Source organism: Carettochelys insculpta, chromosome 3, assembly GCF_033958435.1.
Source record: "Carettochelys insculpta isolate YL-2023 chromosome 3, ASM3395843v1, whole genome shotgun sequence".
Taxonomy (NCBI): domain Eukaryota; kingdom Metazoa; phylum Chordata; order Testudines; family Carettochelyidae; genus Carettochelys; species Carettochelys insculpta.
In genome coordinates this window covers 136,483,616-136,496,906 of record NC_134139.1, presented here as the reverse complement: position 1 = coordinate 136,496,906, position 13,291 = coordinate 136,483,616, and positions in this window count along the sequence as shown.

Sequence of the window (13,291 nt, the reverse complement as noted above, 5' to 3'; positions counted from 1 at the left end):
ACAGAAGAATGGTATCTGTATGTAACATTCAATCATAGGAAAGTATTAACATCAGAAGCAAATTTAACATTTATATAAATATAATTTTTCCTTTTACACATTTATTTCAAGTTAGAAAAATGTTATTTATTAGGTCAAATGAGAAAAAAAACCTCCAGAAGTATATAAGCTTTATGAGCAATAGTAACAGTTTACGCAAAAGAGAAAGTGTCAGATTGAAAAGAAAGATGGAAATGATTTATGCCATCTGGAAGGAAGACAGAAAAATGCACTTAAGAATGAGTGCCTAGGCTTGAAAAGAGAAAGTTTTAGCATTGATGGCACACAGACATTTTTAGAGGCTTACTAGAATCATCATAACAACCACCAGTGCCTTTTTTGTTGAAAAAAGAGGTGCTTGTAGTCAGCCAGCTGGGGCTGAGGCTGAGGCTGCCGAGGTGCCCGCGTTCAGTACCACCAAATGCCAGCACAAAAAACCAAAACCAAAACAAAACAAAACAAAAATCACTAACAACAACTACAAGTATAATAGTATGCACCCATTTCTGTTCTTTTCTCCTCTATGACCTTTATAACACATTTATAGTGATGGAAAGATATCTTAAATGGACTGTAAAAACAGTTAATGCATGGCTTTAAGTTTAATTGTGGAATCTTTAGGGTGTCAGTAAAATTATGAGCTTTTGATTCTAAGCAAAATGTGATTACATCAGTTAAGTAACATGCACAGCCACAATCATTGCTATTTATGGATAATTGTGTAGTCGGCTAATTTATTTTTCAAATACTGGCTTGGGTCTTAAATAAAATTAATCAGATGGCTCATCCTACTCTCCATTAGCCCACTTCAGGAAAAAAAAATCTGCACAGTTTGCTACAGTTAGCATTCTCTGCTGACAAGGAGCATTGCAGGTCAGGTTTTGAGCCTATTCTTGGAATGGTGCAAGAAAGCACAACAATTGCCCATTCTTTACCCGGCTCAAGCCTGTATATTCCTCATTTTATGAGCCCAAACATGCTATACAAGAATTTCAGTTAAAGATATTCCAGTGTCAGCACTAAGCTGAATTTCACAAGAGGTAAGCCTTGACTGGGCTGTATGTATCCAGGCTTGTTTTATTGTGCTGTGTTTCCATTTGAAATTTAAGGTGATTTTCCCCTAACTTTCTTTTACCATGTTCATTCATAAATAAGAGTTATGCATATCTCTGAGTATGACTCAGTCGGCGGTAAAATGTTTAACCTCTGCTGAGGTTGCAATTTAAGTATCGTTGTACTTTCACATGACTTGGTTCACTATGTCCTGGCAAGAGGGGAAGGTGGCTTGCATCCATGTCTAACACAGAAGCTTAGCATCTCATGAATCTACCAGCAGTGACCAATTGGATCTAATGGTAGATGACACTAATTCTTCTGCATTACTCTGCATTTGTGTGACATCCACAAAAGATCTTTGTGTTCATTCTGTTACTTATTTAGTTTTAAAAGACAAACTTTTTGTCTTCATTCTCTATTTCACAATAATATGCTTGTTTTATTTAACCTAATAAAGAAGGTGATTTATTTACAAAGTGGAAGTTAAAGTTCTCCATCAACGCTGACGCTCAGAAAATAGATTTGTATGTGACCTCAATTCAGCCTCACATAATTACCAAGAGTCAACAAACAGCATTCCTTTAGGTTTTCAGAGGTTTTGTTGAAGACTAAAAAGAAAATCCCCCACCCCAAAGAAGCAACATTGAATATGATTAATCAGTCTTTGACAAAGTTCTCATCTGCCTTGGCTAGCTTGATAAGGTGGTCTACCCCCATCTAGTGGGCAAAATATTAAATGAAATGGTGAAGTATTGTGCTACATTATAAAAAGCAATGCAACTACAGTTTCCCCCATTACAAAGAAATGATTAATACAGTAAACATCTTCGTATATTAAATAACAGAGGCTCGTGGCCTTTGTTGACAGCCAGATTTTAAGGACAGCTCTGAATTATTCTAATCTGCTTTATCGAGCATTTTACAGGTTGTCTCAGCAATCTGGAACTCACTGACAGAAAAACTTCAAGCTTCCCCTGGAGAATATTCATAGATCTATAGTCAGCAAATGCCTGTACATATTCTACACAAGTTGTTACACAAAAAAGAGTGTGGCTGAGGTAATGAAAGAACTCTGTGTGAATGCAATAGCTTAAGACAGTAACAACTGTACAATGACTTGATTTGCAGACCTGCTTGCAAGAAGCAATGCAGAAGTGAAGTGCTAATAACGGCGCTTACCCTGATGCACTTCTTGGCTTGAACGAAGGCCAAAAGCAATATATTCCTCCACCTATATTTCTGTTTGTCACAATACGTAATCTATGGAGAATGTTGTTGAGGTTATAGAAAAACTAAAATGCTTTGTTTCCTCCATATGTAACTTCCTGAGAAACATCCACAGAAATACTTCAGTTTCAGACTAGAGCTTCTAAATACTTTAGTTTTACTTACCACAAATGGATTTGCAAAGCTACTCAAATAATAGACAATTTCAGGGAGTTCATGATGCAGTGGTCATTGCCAAGAGCTAAAAATTAATAAGTTACAAAAGATCAAGAAGGAAAAATAGGGCAGAAACAGTTGGGAGGCTGCACACACAACAAAGCTGAAATACATGACGCATTTAGGGCAAGAGCTTCTTGATGGATAGTTGCCTTGGTATCCTTGGGAGCCCAGTAGTCTGTGTTACAGACAGCAGTAATCAGATATGAATCGTACGTTTCTACCTGTCTATCTCTATATCTATATACTCATCACCTTGGTATCGGTGTGCCTATTTATAGCCATTGTTTTTGACAGGCCCTCATATGTCCAAAAAAATCCTGGCTTTGTTGACTTCATTTTTCTTTCTACATCAAACATATGGCTGCTGGATATCAGCTCACCCTTCCATTAGACCCAACAACAGCACTGAAACAGCACATTTTCTTTGTTTCTTTGGTTGCATAAAGTGGAAATCTGCCATGCAGAAAAGCAATGCATGCTTCCAGCTATGAAAAGGTCTTGTGTGCACACAGTATGATGGCTATATATTCAGTTACTTTGCTATTTACTGAGTAACAGGGAAACACCTCATGAGATTTCATAATAGCTTCACGGTAGATAGCCTGCATGGTAACATTAATGGAAATGATGTTACCAGTGGCAGTGCTGTGCTATTCTGGATCACCTGTCAAGCTGTGTTTTCTCTTCAGGTATAAATAGACTGTTTTGCCTCAATATATTGTTTAATTGTAGTGAAGAGCCATAAGACCATGTTAATACAGTTGAAGTAGAAAGAGTAACAATTGAGTAACCCTGTAGCATCGTCTTTCATTTTATACTTTTCTTTCCATGTTTGGGAGAATATTTTCTGACTCTTTTCTTTTATTAGTGAGGAGGGAAGTAGAAAGAAATATTTTTTCAAGTATATTGGCCCATCTGTAGGGTTGTTCTGAAAATATTTTAGAGGCATGGAGAGCTAAAATAAAAAACTATGAATTGGAGGTCAGAGTCTCTATATATTTATTCCAGTTTTATCACTGAGTTGCTGTGTGGCAATGAGGAATTAGTTGTCACTCACTTATGTCTCAGAAGCTACGTCAACACGTGTATGCTACATTGAAATAGCTTATTTCGATGTAGCGACATCGAAATAAGCTATTTCGATGAATGGCGTCTACACTTCCTCCAGGGCTGGTGCCATCGACATTCAACAGCGACATTGGGCAGCACCACATCAAAGTAGGCGCTGCAGGGGAGCGTCTACACGCCAAAGCGGCACACATCGAAATAAGGGTGCCAGGAACAGCTGCAGACAGGGTCACAGGGTGGACTAGCACTTCCGGGGCAACAAGTAGCCGCTCCCTTAAATGGCCCCTCCCAGACACACGCAGCCTGCACAGCACGCGGTCTGCAGAGCCACAGGCACTCACACCTCAGCGAAGCAGTATGGACCCCCAGCAGCAGCAGCAGCAGCCAGAGGTCCACCCAGCCACCCCTGCAGGAGCAGTGCTCGCCCTGCTCAATGCTATGCAGGAGGCAGCTGATCACCTTTTAGTCACAGAAGAGGAGCTGCCCCCAGGGGAGGAGGAAGCAACCCCAGACCCTGCTGTCCTCCCCCCCCCCACCCCACCTCTGCACACGCTGCTGGCTGTGGAGCTACCCCACGAGCACTGACTGGTGGGAGCGGCTGGTGCTCGGCGAGTGGGACAATGACCGCTGGCTCCAGAACTTTCGCATGAGCCGGCAGACATTCCCGGAGCTCTGCCAGTGGCTCACCCCCGCACTGAGGCACCAGGACACCTTCATGCTTCGTGCCCTCAGCGTCAAGAAACGGGTCGGCATCGCTGTCTGGAAGCTGGACACTCCAGACAGCTACCGATCCGTGGGCAGTTTGGCATGGGCAAGGCCACCGTCGGGGCTGTCCTCATGGAGGTAAGAGGACCCATGGGGGAGGGGGAGCCCTGGGGGTGGAGGGCAGCCCTGGGGGTGGAAGGCAGCCCTGGGGGTGGAGGGAGCCTTGGAGGTGGAGGACAAACCTGGGGCGGGGAGGGCCAGACACACCCTGCACACCCCTCACTGGTGCTCTCCCATGTCCTTCCTCTGCAGGTCGTCCTCACCATCAATGCCCTGCTCCTCCACAGGCTCTTGCGGCTTAGGGACCCGGATGCCACTATCGCGGGGTTTGCCAGCCTGGGCTTCCCAAATTGCTTCGGGGCTCTGGACAGGACCCATATCCCCACCTGAGCTCCAGAGCACAGTGGAGGACGCTTCCTGAACAGGAAGAGCTACCATTCGGTGGTCCTCCAGGCCTTTGCGGACAGCCGGGGCCGCTTCCTGGACATTTATGTTGGGTGGCCTGGCAGCACCCACAACACCTGGGTGTTCAGGAATTCGGGCCTGTGCTGCCGGCTGGAGGCAGGGACCTACATCCCCCAGTGGGAGATCCCTGCTGGGGACACCACCATGCCCCTCTGCATCGTCGCAGATGCGGCGTACCCCCTCAGGCCCTGGCTCATGCACCCTTACACAGGCCATCTCTCAGCCAGCCAGGAGCGCTTCAACACGCGCCTGAACCATGTGCACCAGGTGGTTGAGCGCACTTTTGGCCGCCTCAAAGGGCACTGGAGGTGTCTCCTCACCCGCCTGGATTCAGGCCCCACCAACATCCCCCAGATTGTGGGCGCGTGCAGCGCACTCCACAACCTGGTTGAGAGCAAGGGGGAGGCATTCTTTCAGGGCTGGGCTGTGGAGGCTGGCAGGGCTGACATGCAGCCACCCGCTGTCCCCAGTCGCCAGGTGGACCCCGAAGGGATCCGGGTCCGGGAGGCCCTGCGGGCCTATTTCGACCAGGCCACGGGGTGAACACTGGCAGGCCCCCCACTGCACCCCCCCATCCTCCACAACACTCCCTGCCCCCACCACAGAGCACCCAAGAGCACCCCCCCCCCACTTTTCTTGCAAATAAAAATAGACCTGTTGTTTTTGAAACCAAAACAAATACTAAAATACTAACTATATATATATATATATATATATATATATACAGTGTAAGAACAAAAGGGGGGGACTGTTTACGTGGGGGGGCAGATACCATAAAAGAACAGGGGTCTAACACAAACTATATACACAAGCATTATATGATGGGGGATATGTACAAAGGGGGGTGGCCACGTCCTGGACCCCACACCCCCTACTGTCCAGCACCCGGGGTTGGCGGGCGCGACCCTCGCCTTGGCCTCACCCCTGGACGAGGCTGGCTGGGGGCTAGGCAAACCGGCAGGTATGGCCGGCGGGTGTCAGCAGGCCCCAGGTCCCCCTCGGTGGAAGGCCCCGTGGTGGCGGACAGCAGTGGGATGGCGGTCGGAGCAGCGGGTGGAGCAGTGGGTGGAGCGGCAGGCAGGGTGGGCAGGGCGGGCAGAGTGGTGGGCAGCACGGCATGGGGGGCCAGGTAGTCCGCTATGCACTCGAACATGCGCATAAAGGCCCCCCATGCCTCCTGGTGCTAGGCCAGCGCCTGCCCCTGCAATTGCAGCCGCTGCTCGCCCACCTGCAGGCGCCACTCCGACACCTCCAGCTGCCGCTGGAGGGTTGCAAGCAGCTGGGGGTCTGTCGCTGTCCTCTGGAGGTGGTGGCTGTGCCGTCGGCCCTGCCCTGGAGCTGGTTGATGCTCCGCCAAGGGGCTGGCCTTCAGTGATGGCCCCGTTGGGCTGTCCGGGACCACTGACACCTCGCTGGCGCTCTCCGGGCCCTCTGATGGTGCAGCTGCGGAACACAGGGGGAAGAAGAATGGAGACAGCCATTAGTGTGGCCCCCGAGCCGTGGCCCTTGTCCCCCCGCCCCTCTGCTGCTGGTTCCCCATCCCCGTCCCCGGGAGATGCTGCTGCTGCTGCTGATGGGTGTCCCCCCGCCCACCCCGGGGGACCCTAGGTTCCACTCCCCCCATCCCCAGGGATGGGGCATGGCACTGTCCTGCTGGGGGGGCAGGGGCTGATGCACTCTTCTGCGGGACATGCTACTGCTGTCCTTGGGGCCATGGTCATCTGGGCATGTGCAGGGCCCTGGGCATGTCTCTTGTCCCCACCCCCTTAACCCCGGGGGTGTGCACCGGGGGGGTACATACCTGATGGTCCGCTCCCATGGTCAGGGGACACCCTCTGGGCAGACGCCCTACTGGAGCTCCAGGATGGCAGGATTATTTGGAGCCCCCCGTCGCTGGAGGAGGATTCCCCCTCCTCCTGCTCCGGTGTCCTGGGGTGGGCTCCTGGGTGGGCCCCTGGGGTGCGGGGCTTGCCTCCGGGGCAGACTCCGCCTCCGGGGCCTGCTGGGGCTCATCAGCCAAGGTGTCAAGAGTGGCCGGTGGGGAGGAGGTGTACCGGGAGCCCAGGATTTCCCTGAGCTCCCTGTAAAAGGAGCAAGTGGCGGGGGCGGCCCCAGATCGTCTGGCCGCATCCTGGGCCCGGGTGTAACCCTGCCACAGCTCCTTAACCTTACTCCTGACTTGGTCAGGAGTGCGGGCAGGGTGACCCCGGGCGGCCAGGCCCTCAGCCAGCTGAGTGACCGCATCCGCATTCTGCCTCTTGCTCCCCATTACCTGGAGCACCTCCTCCTCACTCCAGAGCCCCAGCAGGTCCCGGATCTCGGCCTCCGTCCAGGAGGGGCCCCGCTACCTTTTCCCAGGTCGGCTGCCGGGCTGGGAGCCCTGGGTTCCCTTCAGGGGGGTGCCCTAGCGGCGCTGAGGGGGCTGGCGGGTGGCCATCGCAGTGCGGGGGGAGTTCTCTGGGCTGCAGGGAGGCATGCAGGCTAGCCGCATGTTACTGCTGCTGCCTGCATGCGCTCTCAGCTTCCTGCACAGGAAGACGGGGTGGGGAGCTTTAAGGGGCTGCTGCACGCCGCGACCATAGAGCTCAGGGGCTGGAGAGAGCGTCTCTCAACCCCTCAGCTGATGGCCGCCATGGCGGACCCCGCTCTTTTGATGTTGCAGGACGCGGATCGGCTGCACGTGGCCTACTTTGACGTTCAACGTCGAAGTAGGGCGCTATTCCCATCCCCTGATGGGGATAGCGACTTCAACGTCTTGCCGCCTTACGTCAATGTCAACTTCGAAAGAGCACTCGCCCCGTGTCGACGTGGCGGGTGCTATTTCGAAGTTGGCGCAGCTACTTCAAACTAGCCAGCATGTGTAGATGTGGCTAGAATGTGGTAAGATTAAAAGTTTTTTTTCTGTTTGTTCTGTATGTTTTGTGGAACACCTTGAACATGTGGAGTGTTAGATATATTGCAGGCATTATAAATTACATTATTTCTGCTGTTTCATAAAACAGTTAACAAAGCTGTGATGAAATAGAACATTCAGCAAGCAAAATTCAATGATGTTTGAGTTACCTGCTGAAGGGTCAAATCCCAAGGTCCTTATTTTATGGTACTTAGGTTTTGTCTATACTACGTGGAAGATCAACCTTCTGGACTTCAGTTTCATGTGTGTGGTAAAGACATGGAATATCGAACTGTCTGGTGTCAGCAGCTGACTCCTGTACTCCTTGCTATTGCAAGGAATAAGGGCGATCAATGGGAGAAATGTTCCCATCAACCTTCCTTAGTGAAGACAGTCACATAAGTCAATTTCCGATATGTCGATTCTAGCTATGCAGTTGTCGTAGCTTGAACTGTATATCTGCAGCCAACTTTCAGGTCTAGTGTAGACCTGGTCTTAGTATATAGTTCTACTCCAGCAGACTCCCATTGTCTTTTGTCTCCTGACATTATACCTTTGTATGAAGTGCACTTTTGTAATTATTTCCTACTCTCTCTATGAAAGCTACCGAATTATTCTAATACCTCGCTGAAGTAAAAAGGAACAAAAAAGATGATAAAAACATGTTAATGCATCATCATTTCTAAATAAATTATATTTTAAAACAAATACACTTAATTTACCACATTTCTATTGACTCTAATGACTTTGATACAATATTAAAGGACATGTGGTTTGATTCTGATCCTAAGGTGTTTTTAAGATTCTGCTGCTTCTTCAGACAGTTTGTATTTTACACTAGCAGATGTACCTGGCATTGCTCAGGTCTTTAGCTGAAGCAATATTTTGGACATAAAGGAAGAACGTACATTTTTTTTCAGTGATAGTATTTTTCAAAAATGAAAAAATGAAGCCTAGAGTGAGGGTTAAGGGCTGAGAAGGGACAGGAGGTGGCTGGCTTAGGGCAGAGGGTTGGTAGGTGTGTAGAGGCTCAAGACAAGAGGGTGCTCAACGCACAAGTGTGGAGGTGCAGAAGTCAAGGCAGCGGTCTCAGGGGAGGGGCTGGGAGATGGGGGAGGTTACCTGGACCACCTGTGCTGGTAAGGTTGGCACTGGTCTGACAGCAGCTCTTTGCAGGGGGCCAGAGCAGTACTCCCCCACTGGCGACATCTCATGAGAGGGAGAGATCTGGGGCTGCATTCTTAGCAGGTAGGGGCTGGGGTGCTGCAGGCTTGCCCTGGCCTCCAGCTGCCCCCTCTGGCATAAAAGCCTGTCTGGGGTGGCAGCGCTCTGGGGGCAGCCTCAGCCTGCTTCCACCCACCCCACCCAGTGTTCAGCTGCTCATGGGAGTCTTTGCTTGAAGCAGTGGGCACACTGTCATGCAGCCTGTTGGAGTGTGGTAGTTCTCTGAAGGCTGAGCCTGGCCTCTAGCATCCAGATGTCTGCCTAGCCCATGCATTGACGTGGAGACTAGCTGTTTGGGAACTACCCCCAGCCTCCAGAGGCGCCCTCCATCCTGCAGCCTGTTTAGTGGGGCGCTGCAGAGTTTGGCCAGGTTCTCAGGGCTGCCCCCCACCCACTTCTACTGTCCTCTGTGGCCTACAGGTTGTCTGAAGTGGGGACCAGGCTCTGTGGACTGCCTCTCTATTCAGTATACACACCCTTCCCCCACAGCCTCTGGGCTGTTGAAGTGGGGGCAAGGCTCTGGGGCTGCCCCCAATCTCCAGGGGCCCCCATTTGGCCTGCAGGATGTGGGGGGAGGGACAGCACTGGGAGTTGTCCCCAGCAGGCTCCCCCTCCGCTGCTGCCTTTAGACTGTCTGGATGGGGAGCCAGGCTGGCGAGGGGAGGGGCTGTCCTCCTCTAGTGCCATCCCCACAATGTGCTGGTTGTCTGGGGGAGAAGGCTTTGTGCAACCGCTCCTTTCCAGTGGCCTCCCACAGTATGCAGGCTGTCAGAGGGGAGCCAGGCTCTGGAGAGCTACCCCCTTCCAGGTGACCCCTACAGCCTACAGGGTGGGAAGGGCCAGGCTGCAGGGAGCTGCCCTTTTTCCTACTCCCCCCCACTGCAGTCTGCTGGCTGTTTGTGGGGCAGGGGTAGGCTCCAGGGGCTGTACCAGTTCCAGCTACCTCCCATGGCCTGAAGACTGTTGGGAGGGTAGATTAAGGGGTCTGCCCACATGCAATCTGCAGGTTGTCTGGGGGATAGACTTCAGTGGGATGACCCTCACTCTTTCCAGCTGCCCCTCTGTTGTCTGTATGGGGGAGCCAGGCCCAGGGCCTCCCTCCAGCTGCCCCTGCCACCACCCACAGCCTGTAGGCTGGATGGGTGGAGTGAGGTTCCAGGGCATGCCCCTGGCCTCCAGCACCCTCATGCTTGGGCTGCAGGCTGTCTGAGGGCTTCCCCTGCTCAGTGACATGCAGGGTCTCCACGGGGGCGGCCAGGTTCTGGGTTTGGGACAGGAGAGCTACTTACTAGGTCTTTGTGGCAGACAAGATACCGGAGCGGTCCTCTGTCTTGGTACTGCCACTGCTCCCAAGGGATACTTTCAGTATTCCATTCCTCCTGTTTATGTCCCTCCCTCTGCCCCCTCCCTTTCCGTGTTGGAGAAAAAGGCCCATTCCCAGCACTTTCCACCCTCCAGGCACAACCCAACCCTGACCTTGGTTTCAGTTAGGGTAAGACGAAGTAGCATACCAAATTTCCTGGTCACAGCTGTTATGGTTTAAGAGGAGTTTGTAAGCAAATGTAGCACCAACAGACAGACAGACACACTTGATATAGATTTCTGTTTGGTGCAAATCCAACCCCTTTACTATTGTTTTAGAGCAATAACCGTTGCATTTCATGTGGTAATTATAACGTGGGTCTGCTAATGGTCTGTGTATGAACCATAACTGCTAAATTATTTATAAAAGAGGTCAAATACTCTGATTATAGCATAATTAACCATATGGGGATTACAGCTCTTTACATAAAACAAAACAAAAGTTTATTTTTTCTAGAATGTTCCCTTGATTATTCCTTTGTCTTTACAATCTTTAACTCCATCTAGTTTACATCCTTTACACCACACTGGACATTTAAGGGACTCCTACTCCGATTTGCATGCACCTATCAGGTGTATGGGAGGGTCTCCAGCATAAAGCTGATCTAATGACATATGTGGAGTGATCATGGGCTGTAATACATTGTTTAACTGCTTTAGAATTACAAGCTCTGCTGTAACCCAGCATTTTGAAGAATATAGGCAATTTAAAACCAGTTTCCTTTTACCTCACCCCTTTCCCTCTTCTGTCAAGTGCAGGATTGGAACAACATATTATCTGAGCCAATGTGTTCAATGGAACTAGTCAAGTGTGTAGGGTTACTTGTGTCTGTCTGTGGGATCAGGGCTTTACAATGTATTGTGTATCTTTCTAAGTGGTGAACAGAGCCTTTGCCATGTTAAAAAAAAAAAAACCAACTGTTTTGAAATAACAAATTGGAAGCATATTTAAAAATAGCACGTTGAGCCTGAACAGCATGTTTGTTTCTTAAGCATCAAAATGATACAGCAGGGTGTGTTTTGAACATTTGCAGGTGCGAATAATTAAACCCCACATTTCTGTATCTTTGATTATATGCTCACTCTCATAGCTACAAGTGATTCTAATTAGTTGCACTGAGAGGTGAAGGGACCTTTATAAATAGCACACCATGATTTTATAAAACCTCTGCATAGTCTGGATCTTTCTTTTCATCATGAGCATTGCTCAAAAATAATAACCCTACAACAATATTCCTCATGCAGTTTCAAAAGCTCTTTTTAGAACTTCCCCTCCGCCCCCAATACATTGCAACTTTAAAAATACATATCCGTTACCTACTAATACTCATGTGGTTTAAATTTCATTCTTTTAAGTGGTCCACAAATAATGATGTTAAATGTAATAAAAATAAAAGTGCAGCAAGATAAGATGTTGTTGTTTTTATGGATGTAAACATCCTGTACAAATTTCTGCTTTTCTTCTGCAGTCCCTGTTTGTATTTCCTCATTCATTCTAAAGCCCAGAAGCAATCCCTGTACCAAAACCAAAATGTCCCTTCGGGTATAGTAATAAACCACACTGAAATGCAGAAGTATTAATATACTAAATGTTTCCAAGTACTTTCTTGAAATCTGCGCCCCTCTTCTGTCATGGTACCTAGATTCTGGGTCTGCAGTTGGCTACGTAGGAAGGTGCCAGGACTGAGGACAGCTAATCCACCCCAGAAGGTAGGATAATGGAGTGGTGGGCACTACTCTTGAAGAGTATTCCAGAGTCCAGAGGGTAATGTGGGTCCAGGCAGTGGAGATGTCAGAATGTGAGACACCAGCCAGTAGAGGGACCCCTGCTGAGGAGGAGAGCTAATTTGTGGAGAAACCGGCAGGAGGTGCCATAGTGGTGAGTCTGACCCCACTACATTAAGCTTCAAAGAGTTTTCAGTCTAAAAGGATGATCTGGATAGGAACTTTTATGTAAAATGTCTTTTTTGCTGAGGAGGTTTCTCAGGTCCAAGATAAAATTTCTGGTCAAAACTAAATACACCAGCCTCACTGTTTAGGACACACATTTGGGATGTTAGAGACTCATGTTTAAATCACCAGGCTACATCAGTCATAGCAGGAGATTAAATATGGGTCTTCCAAATCCTAAATGAATAACCTAATTTCTGGGATGGACTTTTGTGTCTGACTGAAATTTTTCAGAAAAAGCTCTGGGGTTGCTTCTGTATTAGAATGGAAATAACTGTCGAAACCTTGATATTTTGCATGAAATTATAATTGGAGATACACATCTCCTAGAATTAGAAGTGATCTTGGGAGGTGATCTAGTACACTCCCCTGCCCTCTTGGCAGGGCCAAGCACCATCCCTGGTGCTCTATTTGTCCAGATCCCTCAAGGGGTTCTTCGAGGATTGAGCTTACAACTTTGGGTTTAACAAGCTGATGTGCAAACCACTAAGTTATCCCACCCCCCCCCATACACTTCTTGTTTTCTCCGCAGTCCTACTAAATAAGCAAGACAGACAAACAGCAGAAGGAAGAACAGAACCAAAATGGCTTGCTCAAGTTCAAATAGCAGGACAGAACTGGGATTAAAATGCAAGACTCTTGACCGCTTGTATCATACTCTATTCCATGGTCCATTCTGCCTGCAGAGATGCAAGTTCTAGTGACTCACAGTTTGAGCTCTTGTTTTGTTTTCTGCATTTTTAAAAGCAGAAAACTGTATAACTTTAAAAGATTGTAGATATTCATATACAGTAAGGTCTCCGGGTACACAAGGGTTCCATTCCATGTGCCCTCACATCAACCCAGATTTTGTGTAAGTGGGGATCTGGATGTTTCCCAGCAGAACGCATGTTCTGCAGCCAGGGAAGTCCTGGGGTGGGTTGGGGCTAAGCCTGGGGAAGGTTAGGACTGTAGTCGGGTGAGGAATGGAGCTGAGTCAGAGCTGTGTGGGGGTGGTGAGCTGGGCCACAGGGGGGTGAGCCA